Source organism: Crocuta crocuta, unplaced genomic scaffold (genome assembly GCF_008692635.1).
Source record: "Crocuta crocuta isolate KB4526 unplaced genomic scaffold, BGI_CrCroc_1.0 scaffold156, whole genome shotgun sequence".
In the NCBI taxonomy this organism is placed as follows: Eukaryota; Metazoa; Chordata; class Mammalia; order Carnivora; family Hyaenidae; genus Crocuta; species Crocuta crocuta.
Window position 1 is genome coordinate 206,932 of NW_027531308.1, and position 19,204 is coordinate 226,135.

Consider the following 19,204-nt stretch of genomic DNA (forward strand, 5'->3'; position numbering starts at 1 on the left):
CACCCTGAACCATAACTGACAAGACAGAAAATAAAAATCACAGGAGTGTTGAAAATGAACAAGCTGTACCACCCCCACTTAAGAAGTATTTGCTGAGTCACAGCTCATTAAAACTCCAACTTGTTCAGGGAGTCACTTCTATAGTCATTTTAAATAAAAACTTCTTTCACCTCTAATTAGAGGCTAATTAGTCTCAATTTGTATCTTGTTGTTATGGTAAAATAAAAATCAAGAGACAGAAGACAGTGTTGAATGGAAACATTTTATTAAATTCAACCAAGCAACAGACTAAAAAATAAAGATTGGTAATTCAAAGGAAATGGGAAGAAAAGGAGTTAAATCTTTTAAAGTCAAAAGTCTACAATCGATCCCATAGTGGGAAAGCAATCTCTGAGTTCTGTTGACCGGTTGGCAGTATCAGGGTAGGGGGTAAGCTGGGCACTAAACCACTGGGCTAGCTGTTGGTGCTGTACTGCAGATGAGGTGCCAGAGTCTAAGTCACACAGGTGTCTGCCAGGCCAGGTGGCCAGAATAGAGAAGTGAAAATATAATTTTCAAAACACTAAAATCATGACATTCATAATTAATGAGCCAACTAACGTGTTAAAATCACTTCAAATGGGAGGCGCCTGGGTGTCTCCATCAGTTAAGAACCTGACTTCAGCTCAGGTCATGATCTCACAGTTTGTGAGTTTCAGCCCCACAATGGGCTCTGTGCTGACAGCTCAGAGCTTGGAGCCTACTTCAAATTCTGTGTCTCCCACTCTCCTTTCCCCTCTCCTGCTCACACTCTGTGGCTCTCAAAAATAAATAAATATTTAAAAAATTTTTAAGCACTTCAATGGAGATTTGACCTACAGTACTTATATTCTCTGTATTTTCATTGCCGTAAACAGCATGTAATTACACTGCCATGAAGAGAAACCATTTCCATTGCTCTGAACAGAAAACATGCATTAGCATCAGTTTTCCACAAATTAACTATTTCCATAGGATTATAAAAGAACCTAATCAAAGACAAAGGCCCACATTCCTATAGAACCACACAATCCCAAAGGATCCCTAGCCAATGCCCTGTATTCCATGGAAAGGGTGCCCAGTAATTTCTTTGCCCATTTCCAAGCCATTCTATTGTTAGAAGATATAACTGCTCTAGGAATAATTGTTTACAATCACAATTTTCTTCTCGTTTCCTTTCCCACTTGCCTAGAAATTTACAGGTAATGAATATCTTAGTTGTGGGTTACTTCTTCCCATTCGTAACAAGTGACCTATAGAAAATTAAAAACCAATAGGGGTATTGCCAGTATGTAAGGCTCATACGGACAAAACACAGAAATAAGCTAAAAACAAGCTACTAAAAGAAGTCTGATGAATGGATAAAGCAAATGTGGTATATATATAAATATGGTATACATATATAGATACAGATATATGGATATTATATATATACACATATATGTATATACACACCCCACAACGATAGATATAGTGTGTCTATGTATGTATCACAATGGAATATTACTCAGTGATCAAAAAGAATAAAATCATTCTTGCCATTTGCAATAATATAGATGGAACTAGAATGTATTATGCTAAGTCAGAGAAAGACAAATATCATATGATTTCACTCACATGTGGAATTTAAGAAACAACAGATAAACATAAGATAAATGAAAGAAAAATAAGATAAAAACAGAGAGGGAAGCAAATCATAAGAGATCCTTAAAAACAGAGAACAAGCTGAGGGATGATGAAGTGGAGATGTATGAGGGGGATGGGCTAAATGGGGAATGGGCATTAAGTGGGCACTTGGGATGAGCACTGGGTGTTATATGTAAGTGATGAATCACTGGGTTCTACTTCTGAAACCAATACTACACTGTATGTTAACTAACAAGAAGAGAAAGAAAAGAAAGGGAAAAGGAAGAAAATATAAAAAGGAATAATGACATGAGGGAGAAGAGAGTAAGACTAAATTATCAAATAAGTCTTTTGGCCTCTAACCAATAAAGACTGACTTACAACATAAACTGATAAAAGCTTTCTCATTTTAGCTTTAAAAATCACAAAAATCCTGTTCTGGCAAAGGAAGTTGGTTAAATGCCAAGGACATTGATGGGAAGTGATAAGAATGTAGCTTAAAAATACTATATTTTGATTATATTTTTCCCTTTTTCAATGAGGACTACACCTTAATTTCTGTTTGAAAGATAACTATGAAAACAATATAGCTAACCAGAAGGTATGCATGGTTTTGTTGGGTTTTTTTTTAAAGGCTGGACACCTTTTGTCATTCTAGGCTAATTTATGGATTCTGAGTACACTAGATTTTAAAGGTCTTAAGAATAATTGAATTGTATTATCACAAACTGAGTTCATTAAAATCATTAAGTCGAGGAGTTCAGGTTTGTTTTCTAGAAAAAAACTAATAACTCACCGAGGCAACTGATTTCAATGAAAGAAAAATTCTTATCTCAAAAACAGACACAAGTTGATTCTTTATGGTTAGAGATCAAATAAAGATAGCAAAGACTAAACAAGGCACAAGTTTGAGATAGAGTCTACTTCCCTTGAATTTTTTTTTCATTTAAAGTTTTTTATTTAGTGGGGCCTAGGTGGCTCAGTAGGTAAAGTGACTGATTCTTGATTTTGGCTCTGGTCATAATCTCACAGTTCACGGGTTTGGACCTCACAAGTACAGAGCCTACTTGGGATTCTCTCTTTCCCTCTTTCTCTACCCCTCCCCTCCCCAATAAATAAATAAATTTTTAAATATATTTTTAAAAATAATTTTTATTTATCTCAGAGAGAGAGGAGGAGAGAGAATCCCAAGTAGGTTCTGCACTGAAGTGGAGAGCCCATCATAGGGCTCAAACCCACAAAACGGAAGATTATAACCTCAGCTGAAATGAAGAGGATGGGCCTTAACCGACTGAGCCACCCAGGTGCCTCCATTTGAATCTTGATTTGAGGCTATTGCTACTATGGTTTTCTGATCTGAGGAGGTCAAAGAAATAGCCACTCACCCCTCTACTATTTTCTAAATAAAGATGAATTTTAAAACTCACATTACAAACATTAACATTTCCCATGTTTGGAGACTTTTTATACTAAAATGTTTTTGTTTACAACACCATAAAAAATATGATATAATTTTTTATATTCTCAATTTAGTAATTTCCTAAATATTTTAAATCATTAATTACTAAGTTCAAGAATTTTGAAGTGGTAATCTCCTTGTCCAATAAAAAAATCTGATATGATATTACTAAAACAGTTTTACTGACTTATGGAAGCAAAGAAAAACAATTCCATAATAGCATTTAATTAGGGAAAGTGGGAACATGTTTTCCATGGCATATGGGTCGATCTCACTCATAGTTATTAAAATGGTGTATCAAAAACTGGGAAAATCTTTAGATTGGTTGATGTTTTAAGGCAAGAGTTGACACAGGCCAGGCAACAGGAAGGAAGTGCAATGTAAATCACACGATGTTCCCTGGTTACAATTACACAATTGGAAGAGATGGTCATTCTGGTTCTTAGTCACACATGACTGACTGAGGACTGTGTTTCCAGTTTAGAGTGTCAGGAAAAAAAAAGTAGCCTCACTCCTGACTACATCATTGTCAGGAGTCCTAGATGGCACTGATGTCACAGAAATAAAAGTTTGGAGTCCAGGTAGGAACTGATCAATAAAAGGCTCCTTTTGTTAAATGATGGGTTGTTGCATCATGTGGCATGATAGGACCATACAGGAGCCCTTAAAACTTTGGAAATTATTTGCAGTCACAATGCACAGAAATTCAAGAGCAGAATAATGATTAAACACTGCAGAATGCTTCAGAGACATAATTTTAAATTACCAAACTCAAGCCTAAACAATGTGTCTTTGAATCTAATTAATTATCTACCTTGGCAAGCCAAATAAACCATCTTTAGTTTGGAGATTAATTGTTCCTCCTGGCTTACATCCAAGAGCAACAAAAAGTGTTGGCAAAAGGACAGACATAACTTACTTGGCTAGCTAATAGAAAGTCTAAAACTATTTTGGTGTCCACTATCACATAGGCTAAAATGATGCTTAGACTTGCATATTGAGCCTCAAAAGTTACCAGAGCCCATTAGAACTTCAGCTAAGGTTAATTATACCTTTCTACCCATGTTTTCCAATTAATGATCACTTACAGAAATATCTACTTTATATATGGCACTATAAAGAGTGCATCAGTGATTCCTCTAGGAAGTTCTTCAGTTGTTGGGTCATACAAGGTTTCCTTAGGAGGATGAGGAAAAGATGGTGGTACCTGCTAATGATAAACTGACTAATGTATTACATCAGTTCCTTACAGTACTGAGCCATAGATGCTTGCAACAGAGTCTAAGATCAGATAATATTTGAAGATGCACAGATTGTCCTATTACTAAGCCATAGATAGACTATGAGCTAAGGAAGCTGAGATATTCTGAAGGTTTGAATAATTTCAAATTAAGAATTCCATTTGTCTTATGAGCACCAGATGATGTATGGAATTATTGAGTCACTATAATGTACACCTAAAACTAATATAACACTATGTATTAAGGGGTGCCTGGGTGGCTCAGTTGGTTAAGCTGCCGACTTTGGCTCAGGTCATGATCTCACAGTTCGTGAGTTCGAGTCCCGCATCAGGCTCTTTGCTGACAGTTCAGAGCCTGGAGCCTGTTTCAGATTCTGTGTTTCCTTCTCTCTCTGCCCTTCCCCTGCTCACACTTTGTCTCTCAAAAATAAATAAATAAACTTAAAAAAAAATTCCATGCTTTAAAAAAAAAACAGTTTTTTAACTGGCAGTAAAATAAAATCTTTTAAAAAGCCAAAAAAAAAAAAAAAAGAATTCCGTTTGTCTTTTGTACTAGGCCAGAAGATGGGACATGGTATGTATAGAGAAATTTTTGTATGAGAATGCCTTGCAGAGGTCTTTAATGAGAGCCTCGTGATTCCCCAAGTGGGAAACTGAGGAAAATTTGCCAGCATCAGAGACAGTGATCTTTTTTTTTAATGTTTATTTTTGAGAGAAAGACAGAGCACAAGCTGGGGAGGGGCAAAGAGAGAGGAAGACACAGAATCTGAAGCAGGCTCCAGGCTCCCAGCTGTCAGTACAGAGCCCAATATGGGGCTTGAACTCACAAAACTCACAGACCGTGAGATCATAACCTGAGCTGAAGTAGGAACTTAACCAACTGAGCCACCCAGGTGCCCTGAGAGCCACAGATCTTTAACAAAGACATTGACCATTCCAAAAACACAGAAAAATTAAAACATTTTCATATTCCATTGCAGGGAGTAATAATATGAAGTCAATTTGGAAGTATTCAAATGGGCTGTGAGATTCTGGCTCCCACATATGCCTAATCTTTAGAGTTTTGCCAGGATTATATGATTGGGAAATCAGGCAGGTCTTAGAGATACTCTAAGTGATTTTTCTAAAATTTCCCTAGTAGTATTGATTTAGAATGATGGTAAACTTGTCCTTATTATGATGGACAAGTTCACAGAGTCAAAACAAGGTTGTATTTGAAATCATCTGGGACTATAAGACATGTATCTTGGAAATGCCAGAGATTATCTTCATGGAATTTATATCCATATCATTTCCTATATTGTTTCTGTGATGTTAGAAACTAATTTTGGCATTCTATGACCTCTTTGAACTCCTTCAAAGTCCTACTTAGGGGAAGTATCAGAGGAGCAAGCCCCTTTGTAAGGTCTTTCTACTATAACTCCCTGCAATGGGGCATACTCTCTCTTACACAACTCCATTGTCCCTAGCATCTCCAATCTTCTGTCTTAGTGGAAAACACAAATGTAATTCTCAAATGAAGATTTGTCAAACGTGCTTTATAAGACAACTAACTGAAATGCTTTTTAATTTACATACTCCTTTAAATTTTATCTGGTGTGGAGACATGAAGGGCATTTGCAAATCCTTGATCAGAATGGATGAAGCAGGGTCCTAAAACTGTTAGCACATACCAGCCTAAGAGTCGTATTAAATACTTCAGAGACTCATATTTCCAGTATTAACTACTACTAAGAGGGAAAAATACAGGTGCCTAGGAATCCAAATCTAGGGATTTTCACATTCTGCAAATTCTCATTAATGAGTTCTTCCCCTTGGCTATATCTCTGATTTGAAAAGCATATTAATTTAATCAATTGGCACCACATAGATTGATCAAAGATCATAAAGTCACTTTGTGCGTTATTCCATCCGTTGCTACATCAACATGAAGGAAGTCTTTTTCTCATTTCATTCTTTGTCTCCCTTTCACTAAATTAAAATGAGAATAGACTAACTTTCTCCCAAAACTCAACTCTCTTGGACAAGGGCAGCTTGCAATATTTATATGCCATCTATCCATAACTTGTGGAACACTACCATACAGAGAGGAAACATTATTAGGAGGCACATAAACCAAATCTATACTGAATCTGCCACGTTTTCCTATATAAGTATCGTCATATTTGGCTATTTTATAAAAATGCTAGGAGGATTTTAACTTTTTTCTGATTCTTACATTTTATTTTATTTTTTTTACAAATAGTTTATTGTCAAGTTGGTTTCCATATAACACCCAGTGTTCATCCCCACAAGTGCCCTCCTCCATGCCCATCTCCCCCCTCTCCCCCCACACCCATCAGTCCTCAGTTTGTTCTCAGCATTCAAGAGTCTCTCATGGTTTGCCTCTCTACCTCTCCCCCACTATTTCCCCCCTTCTTCTCCCCCATGGTCCTCCGTTAAGTTCCTCCTAATCCTAGAGGATTTTAACTTTCTTTTGTGTTGCTGGCTTTCAGTGCTAGGCTGTAAGCCAGCCTACAGGACATTATTGGTGACAACTTCAATTGGTCTCACTCTTATTTTCAACAGTAACTACCCAGGGTTAAAATTGGAATTCTATGCTACGTATAATTAGGGATTGCCATCATAACGTCCATAACATGCATTTAAGGGTGCAGCAATTGCATGTGAAAGCATCCTGATATCCCCAGTGACACCAAACTCAGAGATTGAGCCAAACCCATTCAACAAATAAAGGATCTGGAGGCCATTAACACAGAATTTCCTTTCAGAAAGGATGATAAAATTTATAATGATCTATGATTTTACCAAAGATATACTAGGAGAAAGACAATGTAATTTTTGAGACTAAAGACCTTTCAGTTAGAATTCTTTTAGAGGTCAAGTATAAAGGCCAATAAACTACTAGTAGTGACTATGATTTACTTATAGGCTAGCAAAGTGCCTTTGTCAAGGTTCAACATCAAAAATCTGAAAAATACCAAGGCTTAAGATATTTTTAAGTGTATTCAACTATTTTAGTAGTTTCTTTCATTATTGCAACATTTGTTATAGCATATATATAAATTACAGATAAGTACAAGAAAATAAATTTAAAAGCACCTGTATGTATCCCAGAAGAAATATCACTATTAACATTTTAACTTACACAGATACATTAATTTTTTTTCAATATAGATTATTGTCAAGTTGGTTTCCATATAACACCCAGTGCTCATCCCAACAAGTGCCCTCCTCCATGCCCATCACCCATTTACCCCTCTCCCCCACACCTCATCAACCCTGTTTGTTTTCAGTATTTAAGAGTCTCTTGTGGTTTGCCTCCCTCCCTCTGTTTAACTGTATTTTCCCCTTCCCTTCCTCTATGGTCTTCTGTTAAGTTTCTCCTGTTCCACATATGAATGAAAGCATATGGTTTCTGTCTTTCTCTGCCTGACTTATTTCACTTAGCATAATACCCTTGAGTTCCATCCACATTGCTACACATGGCCAGATTTCATTCTTTCTCATTGCCATGTAGTATTCCATTGTATAGATAAACCACATCTTCTTGATCCATTTGTCAGTTGATGGACACTTAGGCTCTTTCCATGATTTAGCTATTGTTGAAAGTGCTGCTATGAACATTGGCAGATACATAAATTTTAAGTCTTGTTTTACCACCTCCTTTTTCACTTACCAATCTATCCTGAGCAACCCTTCATGTTATTATTTTATAGGAGCTGACCCATGTGTGTATAACATACTTCCACTGTTCATAACATAATTTAATTCAAATTTGTTTTGTCATAAACAAGGAACTGACATAAATATAGGGAGAAAAAAGAGACACATTGGTCCAAAATGAAGAAACTAAATGAAAAACTAAAACTTTCCAGGAATAAGCATTAAATCAATTTTATAAAAAAGAAGAAAAAGCATAGCGATTAAAAATCCAGACTCTGGAACCAGACTGCTTAGATTTAAGCTCAAAACTACCATTTACTAACATTAGATAAGTCATTTAACCTCCCAGAGCCCCCAATTCCCAACCTGTTAAATAAGGATAACAATAGTATCTATCTCAAGGATTGTTGCAAAGACTAAATGAGATAATGCAGGCACAACTAAGAGCAGTGCTTGACACATAGTATATACTCTGCAAATATTCACCATTGTTATTTTTATCTTTGAGCTGAAGAAGTAACCTATTCAATCTTCAAATTTCACATTTAATCCAAAACAATTAAGTAGATACCACAATACTATGAAAAGACTAAGATAATTAAAATTCATCACAATATATTTGTGTGTGTGTGTGTGTGTGTATAAGAGAGAGAGAATCAGAAGGTAAATTTAGTGTGAATTAGAAAATAAAACGAATTTTAGGAACACCTAGGGCTCAGTCAGTTGAGCATCTGGCTCTTAATTTCGGCTCAGTCATGATCTCATGGTTTGTGAGATGGAGCCCCACTTCACGCTTTGGGCCGATAGCTTGGAGCCTGCTTGGGATTCTCTCTCCCCCACTCTCTCTCTCTGCCCCTCCCAACTTGCTTACACACTCTCACTCTCTCCTTCTGTTAAAATAAACTTAATGGTGCTTGGGTGGCTCAGTCAGTTGAGCGTCCGAATTCGGCTCAGTTCATGATCTCGTAGTTTGTGGGTTCGAGCCCCGCATCGGGCTCTGTGCTAACAGCCAGCTCAGAGCCTGGAGCCTGCTTCCGATTCTGTATCTCCCTCTCTCTCTGCCCCTCCCCTGCTCACGGTCTCTCTCTCTCTCTTAGAAATAAAAACATTTAAAACTTTTTTAAATAAACTTAAAGAAGGTAAAACAAATTTTATTTTTAAGCTGATAGACTCCAATCAAATGGTTACAGTTCAGGAAAGGAACCCAGGCTAATTTTTAAATTGATACAGCCTTTTCAAACTTCAATTAGTCATAACCATAACCTGTGAGTTCTGGTGCAACCTGTGAAGAAACTGAAATTCAAAGAGGTTAAGTTTTGTAAGTAAAACAACATAGCAAGTGAGTTGCTGCTGTTGGGACCATCTCTGAATTGTAACTGCAAATTTTGTGTAATGCTATACTGCCTTTTGTTTTACACTTCTTTTAAGACAAAAACTGTGATATTTGGGGGAATAAGCAAATCTATATGCTGGACACCCCAAATATGGCTTGCCTCTTGTGTTTTTAAATAAAGTTTTGTTGGAACTCACCAACACCTATTCATTTATGTATGGTCCATGGCTATTTCAATACAACCCCTGCAGAACTGAATGACTGAAACAACTATCATAGAGCCCATAAATCTGAAACCATTTATAATCTGGTTCTTGTTGACACATAATGAACAAGGCTTTTAGAATCTCTAAAATTAAGAGACTTTTATTCAAGCCCAAGTTATAACAGCTGCCCAAGAAACATGCTCTTACAGGGAAGAAAGTACTCCAGAGACTGAAGAGTTTTCAGAGGGTTATATACTTTGCTACATCTCATTTAAAAATGAAAAGATTATAGATTAGCATGTAGGCAGTTTTTTCTAATGGTTATTTACTTTTGAGAGAGAGTGAGACAGAGCATGAGCAGGGGAGGAGCAGAGAGAGAGAGACACAGAATCAGAAGCAAGCTCCAGACTCTGAACTGTCAGCACACAGACCGATGCAGGGCTTGAACTCATGAACCGTGAAATCATGACCTGAGCTGAAGTCGGACACTTAACCAACTGAGCCACCCAGATGCTCCAGCATATAGGCAGTTTTAATGTCAAGGAATGCAGAAAGTAGGAACATTGATCAATATCTTAAGGACGAGATGGTTTTCCTTTAGGCTACTCACAAAGCAGGTGTACAATGTTTGCTTGATGGGCCATGAATCAGGCTTTCGGTTTAAACAAAGTTAATGGTTGACTTAGAAAGAAATGTAGATGGCTCCCCTTATATCTCAGGCTTCTAGGGAGCTCTTTCTCTCATCACTCTTTATAGAAAATATTTGCCAGCATCTAATCTCTTTAACTGAAAATACGGTTGAGAACATACTTTAACATATGGAACAATGCATGAAGGCAAGAATTGTGAATTATAATGTGTAAGTAACCGCAGCTCTTAGTGATAATTGCTTTTTAACCATAATCAAAAGGCTAAAGTAACAATGCAGAACAAGTGAAAGGGAGATACAAGCTACTGATAATAAAGCATGACCTTAACAAACATACTAGGTATAGGGCAGGATAGCCTGAAAACAGTAATATGGTGATCCTGAGAGACAAACTTTATTACGTCATTATCTAATGTGTTTAAAATGTATTATTGGCATGGTGACTTAGGAACTGAAAAGGGTTAATGTAATCTTTGATTTCTACATCTTTAATATGAACGTTCCTTCTCCCCCCACCCCCAGGAAAGAATGTCACCCATTCTTCAGTGAGAACAAAATAGTTCCACCTATTACTCACTACCTGACTATTACTCACTACCATGAGGAAGGTAGTGAACACTCAATTCTCTACCGAAGGACGGTCCTCACTCCATTCCAGCTCAAGATGGTGACATAAATGATTCCTGAAGTTACCTCCTCCCACAAACACACCTTATCTACATTACGTATGGAACAACTTCCTCTGAAAAAAACAAAACAAACAAAAAACTAAAAACTGGCTGAGCCACTCCGATGCCAGCACGAGAAAGCCTGCATCTCCACAGGTAGGGGTTGGGACACAATGCAGCCATAAACCCCAGCACAGCAAGAGAAGGAACTCAAACCCCTGAGCTCTTCCCTGAGGCTCTAAGCCTTTGAATCCCACGTCCATCACCGCCAACTTTTAAGACCAGCATCCGACAAGCCCCCAAAACATCTAGCTTTGAAAAACAACAAAGCTGACATCCACGAGACCTACAAGGTTAGAGTGACCTGAACAACAGCTCTGAAAGGGCCCATGGCCTTGGACTCACCCGCCTGCGGGCCCGCGTGGAGGCAGCATATGCAGGAACAGCTGAACTTTGCGTAGGAGAAGCTCTCTTGCTTTTCGTGGTCTTGGAGCAACAACCGGAGGCGCAGACATCTGATCTGACACACGTTTGAACGCTTGCTGGAGCCACCCTCTGGCGCCCAAGACTGGTGGGCGTCCTTAGCGCTCTCCCACCGCCCAGCCCCTGAACACCAGCTTCTTCTGCTGAGCGAGCTGCTTCTTGCGTCCTGTGTGCTGGCTTTTGCAGCTGCTGCCCACAGGATGCCCTTGGACTCCTCCTGTCTCTGATGAGCAGAGAGGCCTGTTTTCCTGGATCCCACAGGACCGTAACCTTAAGAGAGACGGTTCTTGACAGGCTGCGCAGACTGACACACCCCAGGTTTTTTGTGAAAAAGAGCTATTTGCTTGCCCGGAGCTTCCACCTGAGGGGCGCGCGTCGGGTCAGGCTCAGGTGTAAAGGATTATGGTGGGCGTGCTCTGCGCGCTCTCGCGCTCTGCTGTCGCAGGTGCGCCCCGTCTTGGCACTCTCCCTCTGCCTCGCCACAGCTCACTGCTCTCTCACAGACGGGCGCTTGCTTATACACTCGTCTGGAGCCCAATTCTTATGACTGTCACTCTGGACAACTACAGATCGCCGGGCACTGGTCGTTCACAACGCTTCCGTTTGCGGTCCCAGAAAACTGTATGTATTTGCTTTTCTTTTATTTTTTATTTCAAGGGTTGTTTTTTTTAATGTTTTATTTATTTTTGAGAGAAAGAGAGAGAAAGAGAGAGAGACAGCATGAGCAGGGGAGGGGCAAAGAGAGAGGGAAACACAGAATCCGAAGCAGACTCCAGGCTCTGAGCTGTCAGAAAAGAGCCTTCAGAGGGCTGGAACCCACGAACCGTGAGATCATGACGTGAGCCGAAGTCCGATGCTTAACAGACTGAGCCACCCAGGTGCCCCTCAAGATTTTATTTAAATTCTAGTTAGTGAACGTATGTGATAGGACTTCAGTTTGTTCTCTATAGTTAAGAGTCTCATCTGGTTTCCTTCTCTTTTTTTTCCCTTCCCATGTGTTCATCTCTTTTGTTTCTTCAATCCCACGTGTGAGAGAAATTATATGACATTTGTCTTTTTCTGACTGACTTATTTTGCAAAACATAATACACTCTAGCTCCCTCCACATCATTGCAAATGGCAAGATTTCTTTTTTTTTTTTTTAACTGATGTTTATTTACTTGGGGTAGGGGAGACAGAGCATGACTGGGGGAGGGGCAGAGAGGGAGGAACACACAGAATCCGAGGCAGGCCTCAGGCTCTGAATTGTCAGCACAGAGCCTGAGGCAGGGCTCAAACTCACCGACCTCAAGATCATGACCTGAGGTGAAGTTGGCTACTTAACCGACTGAGCCATCCAGGTGCCCTAAAAGCAGTCTTTCTTTAAAAACAAAAATGTTTTATTTGTTTATTTTTGAGAGAAAGAGAGCACACACATGTGTGCATAAGCAAGGGAAGGGCAGAGAGAGGGAAACATAAAATCCCAAGCAGGCTCCACACTGTCAGCACAGAGCCTGATGCAGACCTCAAACTGTGAGATCATGCCCTGAGCCTAAGCCAGACGCTTAACCAACTGAGCCACAGAGGTGCCCCAAGATTTCATTTTTTGATGGCTGAATAATATTCCACTGTGTACATATACCACATCTTCTTTATCCATTCATCAGTCAATAGACATTTGGGCTCTTTCCATAATGTGGCTATTGCTAATGGTTCTAAAAACATCGGGATGCATGTGCCCCTTTGAAATAGTGTTTCTGTATTCTTTGGATAAGTACCTAGTACTGCAATTGTTGGGTTGTAGGGTAGTTCTGTTTTTAACTTTTTGGGAAAGCTCAATACTTTTCTCCAGAGTGGCTGTACCAGTTTGCATTCCCACCAGCACTGTAGGAGGGTTCCCCTTTCTCCATATCCTTGCCAACATCTATTATTTCCTGAGTTGTTAATTTTAGTCTAACAAATGTGAGGTGGTATCTCATTGTGGTTTTGATTTGTATTGCCTGGATGATGAGTGGTGTTGAGCATCTTTTCATGTGTCTGTTAGCCATCTGTATGTTTCCTTTGGAAGAATGTCTATTCATGTCTCCTGCCCGTTTCTTCACCAGATTATTTGTTTTAGGGGTGTTGACTTTGGTAAGTTCTTTATAGATTTTGGATACCAGCCCTTCATCAGACATGTCATTTGCAAATATCTTCTCCCATTCTGTAGGTTGTCTTTTAGTTCAGTTGATTGCTTCCTTCACTGTGCAGAAGCTTTTTATCTTGATGAAATCCCAATGGTTCATTTTTGCTTTGTTTCTGTTGTCTCCAGCAACATGCCTAGTAAGAAGTTTCTATGGCTGATGTCAAAGAGGTTACTGCCTGTGTTTTCTTCTAGAATTTTGATGGTTTCCTGTCTCACATTTAGGTCTTTCATCCATTTTGAATTTATCTTTGTGTGTAGTGTAAGAAAGTAGTCCAGTTTCATTCTTCATGTTGCTGTCCAGTTTTCCCAACACCATTTGTCAGAGACAGTCTTTTTTCCATTGGATGTTCTTTCCTGCTTTGTTAAAGATTAGTTCGCCATATAGTTGTGAGTCCATTTCTGGGTTCTCTATTCTGTTCCATTGATATATGTCATGCCACTCCCTTCTAGCCTGCCAAGTTTCTGAGCAGAGATCTTCTTCTAACCTGATTTGTCTTTCCATGTAGGTTAGTGATTTCTTTTCTCTTCCTGCTTTCAAAATTCTTTGCTTATCTCACAGCAAAGGAAACAATCCATAAAACTAATAGGCAACCAACAGAATGGGAAAAGATAGTTGCAAATGACATATCAGATAAAGGGTTAATACCCAAAATCTATAAGGAACTCACCAAACTCCACACCCAAAAAACAAACAATCCAGTGAAGAAATGGGCAGAAGATATGAACAGACACTTCTCCAAAGAGGACATCCAGATGGCTGACAGACACATGAAACGATGCTCAGCATCCCTCCTCATCAGGGAAATACACATCAAAACCACACTGAGATACCACCTCACGCCAGTCAGAGTGGCTAAAATGAGCAAATCAGAGAACTCAAGATGCTGGCGAGGATGTGGAGAAACGGGCACCCTCCTACACTCTTGGTGGGAATGTAAACTGGTGCAGGCCCTCTGGAAAACAGTGTGGAGGTTCCTCAGGAAAATAACAAGAGAACTGCCCTGTGACCCAGCAATAGCACTGCTAGGAATTTACCCAAGGGATACAGGGGTGCTGATGCATAGGAGCACATGTACCCCAATGTTCATAGCAGCATCCTCAACAATAGCCAAAACATGGAAAGAACCTAAGTGTCCTTCAACGGACTAATGGATCAAGAAGATGTGGTTTATGTATACAATGGTATACTACATGGCAATGAGAAAGAATGAAATCTGCCCATGTGTAGCAACATGGATGGAACTTGAGGGTGTTATGCTGAGCGAAATAAGTCAGGCAGAGAAGGACAGCTACCATATGTTTGCACATATAGGAGGATTAGGAGGTACTTAATGGAGGACCGTGGGGGAGGAGAAGGGGGTAAATAGGAGGGGAGAAGGAGGGAGGGAAACCATGAGAGACTCTTGAATGTTGAGAACAAACTGAGGACTGATGGGTATGGGGGGGAGGGGAAAGGGGGTGATGGGCATGGAGGAGGGCACTTGTGGGGATGAGCACTGGGTGTTATATGGAAACCAACTTGACAATAAACTATTTAAAAACAAGAAAAAACAAAAACAAAAAATTCTTTGCTTAACTCTATGTTTTGCAAATTTTACTATGATATGTCTTGCTGTTGGCCAGCTTTTGTTGAATTTGGTAGAAGTTTTCTGTGCATCATGGATTTGGATGACTGTTTCCTTGTCCAGACTAGGGAAGTTCTCAGCTATAATTTTCTCATATAAACCTCTCCCCTTTTCCCTCTCTTCTTCTGGGACTACTATGATATGAATATCATTACACTTTATGGAGTTGCTGAGTTCCCTACGTCTACACTCATGACCCGTTTCTTACCCTCTTATTTTTAGCTTCATTATTTTCCATCTTTTTATCTTACATAACACTAATTTGATTCCTCTGTTTTATCCATCCTAGTTGTCACTGCATGTGTTGGTTTTGCATCTCAGTTACAGCATTTTTAATTTCACCCTAACTAGTTTTTAGTTATCTCTGCTGTAAGGGATTCTCTAATGTCTTCGATGCTTTTCTCAAGGCTAGCTAGTATCCTTACAATTGTTGTTTTAAGTTCTGGTTCAGGCATGTTACTTATATCTGTTTTGATTAGATTGCTGTCCATGACCTCTTCTGTTCTTCCTTTTGGGATGAATTCCTCCAATTGTCATTTTTCTAGGTCAGTTTTTTGTGTGTGTATTAGGAAAGCCTGTTATATTCCCTGCTCCTGAGAGTTTAGTCTCTATTAAGAAGATGTCCTATACTGTCCAGGGCCTGGTGCTTCAGGAAGTGTTTGAAAGTGTGCCCTCTAGTGTTTGGCAGCTCTTTCCTTCAGATAAGTCCTCTGAACAGTTTCTCCTTGCTTGCAGTGAGGAGTGTTTGACCCTTGTCCAGTGTGGCAAGTTTTAACTAGGTGTGTTTTCATCTGCTTGTTAAAAGAGGCTTAATCCTCTTTCCCCCAGAGCTGAAGCTTTACAGCACTCTGTGTGTAGGGGTTTGTGCTGGTCTGGGGAAGGGGCCTGCTGCAGCTGGTTCTCAGGCTGACTTGACCTAGTAGATGCACCTACAGTGTGCTGGGGGTGTGGGGCACACAGGGCTTGTGTAAGTGGCCACAGCCTCCATGAGGGTGCTGTGTTACTCACTGAATTTTGTCAGTGCTGATGGGCTGGAGGAAAACGGCATCACCCTGCTTTCTAACCCCAGAGAGGGGAGTTTGCACCTGCCACTGTTCAGGAAGCCCTCACAGAAGAGCAAACAGTCTCCTCTCTTGTGTCCCCAGAGTCCACCAGATCACTGCCTTCACCCTGTCTGTGTCTGAGCTGTGTGTCAGGTGGCACAGTATTTCTGTGTTTGATCTCAGACACTCAGCTGGGTTTCCAAACTCCAAATTTTAGGGGTGTGGTGCAGACCCATACTCATTCTTGGGAGAATGGTCTTGTCGCACAGCAGCCAGGGCCAGTTAGTCCCAAAAAAGCTATCACATGATTGATCACTCAGGGATTGGAGCTTATGATGAAGCACGGAAAAAAGTCCGCATTTCTCTGTTTCTATGCTAATGAATGGGGCAGCATATTGGTGCCTAGCAGCTCTCTTGTCTCCTGAGAAGTAGTGCCATCTCTTCTAAATGCATTCCAAGAAGGGAACTCTCTCCCTGTGCGACCCAGGGGATCCACAACCCATGCCATCTACTGCTGGGCCTCTGCCTTCCTTCCCCACAGGAGCACTGCTGTAGTGACCAGACTCCACCTGGCTGTGTTGTAGACTTCTAACAGCTCAGACTTTGGGCTCCACTGCTTGTAACAACTTGTGATAAGCAGCCACTCTAGTTTTCCCAATTAGTGGTTTTGGGGAAGTGTTTCTCTTGTGCAACCCCTTGTGTGCTGCATTCTCTCTGTTTCTCACTGTCTCTCTCTTTTCTCTCTCTAAGATCAAGGCTCCCTCCCCTCCACAGCACCCATGATTCTTTTCTGCTCAGAATCACATCTCCACACCTCCTACCTTCCTCAATGTGACTTTTCTCCCAGTTGTGCAGTTTGTTCTCTGAACATTCAGATTGATTTCTTGGGTGTTTGGAATGATCTGATTTTTATCTAACTGTGTTCAAGGGACGAGGCAACCATAGAGTCCCCCTAATGATCTGCCATCTTAATTCCTTCCCTCATTTATTTTTCAAATTTTATTTTTTTCCGACTTTATTGAGACGTAAAACATTGTATACATTTAAGGTATACAATGGGATAATTTTATGCACTTATATATAATCATTGCAAAATAATTATCACGATAGGCTTAGTTAACACTTCCATCACCTCATATAATTACCTTTTTTTTTTTATTTTTGTGGTGTATATTTGCATATTTTAAAAACTACTGCCAAAAAACCCAAAAAGGCTCCCCCCAAGGGTCAGGTTGGTTTCCTGTCAGCCTGACTCTCGCCACTGAGTGAGATTCTTCTCTTTGAGACCCTTATAGGTCTTGACACATCCTCAACCTCTTGGAGCTATTAAAATTTAATAGGCTGATTGGACATTGTTTGGACAATCAAAGATTTGAGAGATGAACAAGAGCTAGGATGGTGTTGAACAATATGTTTCCTCTCCTACATGAGGCCCTTCCTTCAAGACTGGAAGAGGTAAATGTTTTATCTAACATATAGAAGCCAACACAGAGAGCCAAGCAAAATGAAGAGAGGAAGACATTCCACGCAAACAAACAGAAAATAATATAACAATAATACCACAGAAAGATGGTCCCTTTTTCTAGAGGATTGGCTTTTAGGAACAGAAAATTAGTCAATAGTCACTTGGAAATTTTGTGTTTCAATAAAATCATTTAGTAATTTTTTTTAAAACCCAGAGGCTGACTAAACACTCTCCTCATTGCCGTCTTCATCTCTCTGTTCCGGAATGACGAGATTTAGAAAAGGAGTTAAAACTGTATCAAATCTGGCTATAAATTTACCCAGATGTGTTGAAGGAGAGGACCACATAGAGAAAAAAAATCAGTGCACCAAAGAGGAAAATCACCATAATAATATGAGATGATAGAGAAAAGGTGTCTTGGATGAACCGCCTGAGGCGTATTCCTGAAGAGTGGCTAGGATGAAGATGTAAGAGAGGATGAGCAAGAAGAAAACAAGCAAGGAAATGAACCCTCTATTAGCAGTGACCGTGAACTCCAGTTTATAAGTATCTGTGCAGGCAAATATAATTAGCCAAGGTATGTAACAGTCAAAGCTATCTAATATATTAGGGCTACAGAGGGGTAAGTTTACCACAAAAGCCAGTTGGGCCAATAAGTTAATGAAACCAATGGTCCAGGCAACCACCAAAATCAAAATACATATTCAGGGGCTCATGATGGTCAGGTAGTAAAGAGGCTTACCTATGACCATATATCTGTCAAAGGCCATAGCAATGAGTAGTCTATCTCATTGCCTCCAACAACGTGACAAAAGGAGGTCTGAGCTATATAGCCTACAAGGGAGATGACTTTCTGCTTCCTGAAAAGAAAGGCACACAAAGCATCTTGGGTGCTATAGTGGAATAAAATATCAGGTCAATGATGAAGAACCTGGTGAACAGAAAATACATGGGGGTGTGTAACTAAAGGTCAGAAGTCACAATGACCCCTATAAGAAGGTTTCCCACCATATTAGACATTTATAAAAGACAAGAAAAAGCAAAAAAAAAAAAAAAAAAAAGCTTCATCTCCCAAGAATTGGAGTCCCATGAATACAAACTCAGACACCACAGAGTAGTTGGCCCCATCCATTGGCCTATTTGGTAGGTTCATACTCCTGATACCCAGAGAAAGAAAAGGATACAATTCAAATTAATTCTATTACAGTAATAGACTCTATGGAAAAAGTATATAAAATTTGGAAGTCAAATATTACCTGAACATTTCACAAAAATCGAATAACATCCTTTTGGCCACTATTGCTGTATTGCATCTGATAGTAACTGAGTTGCCAAGTAACCTTGATAACACAAGGAATGGTGCCTAGGAAAATTTATTTAATTGACAAGTCTTTCACATCCTATGTAAATTATTTTTTCTAATTACTTTTTTGGGAGTAACATCTAACTCAAATATAGGTAAGCAACTGGGAGTTATAATAGTATGAAAAGACAAATAAATTTGGAACATCTAGTACTATCCAAATATAATGAGTCTCAGTGAGATACATCAGAAGGAA

General features: G+C 39.5%; 1 pseudogene; it reads right to left on the reverse strand.

Annotated features, from left to right (window-relative positions):
* Positions 1-17,835: 17,835 nt before the first annotated feature.
* On the reverse strand, positions 17,836-18,777 carry LOC144237921 (olfactory receptor 4F15-like; annotated as a pseudogene).
* Positions 18,778-19,204: the final 427 nt, after the last annotated feature.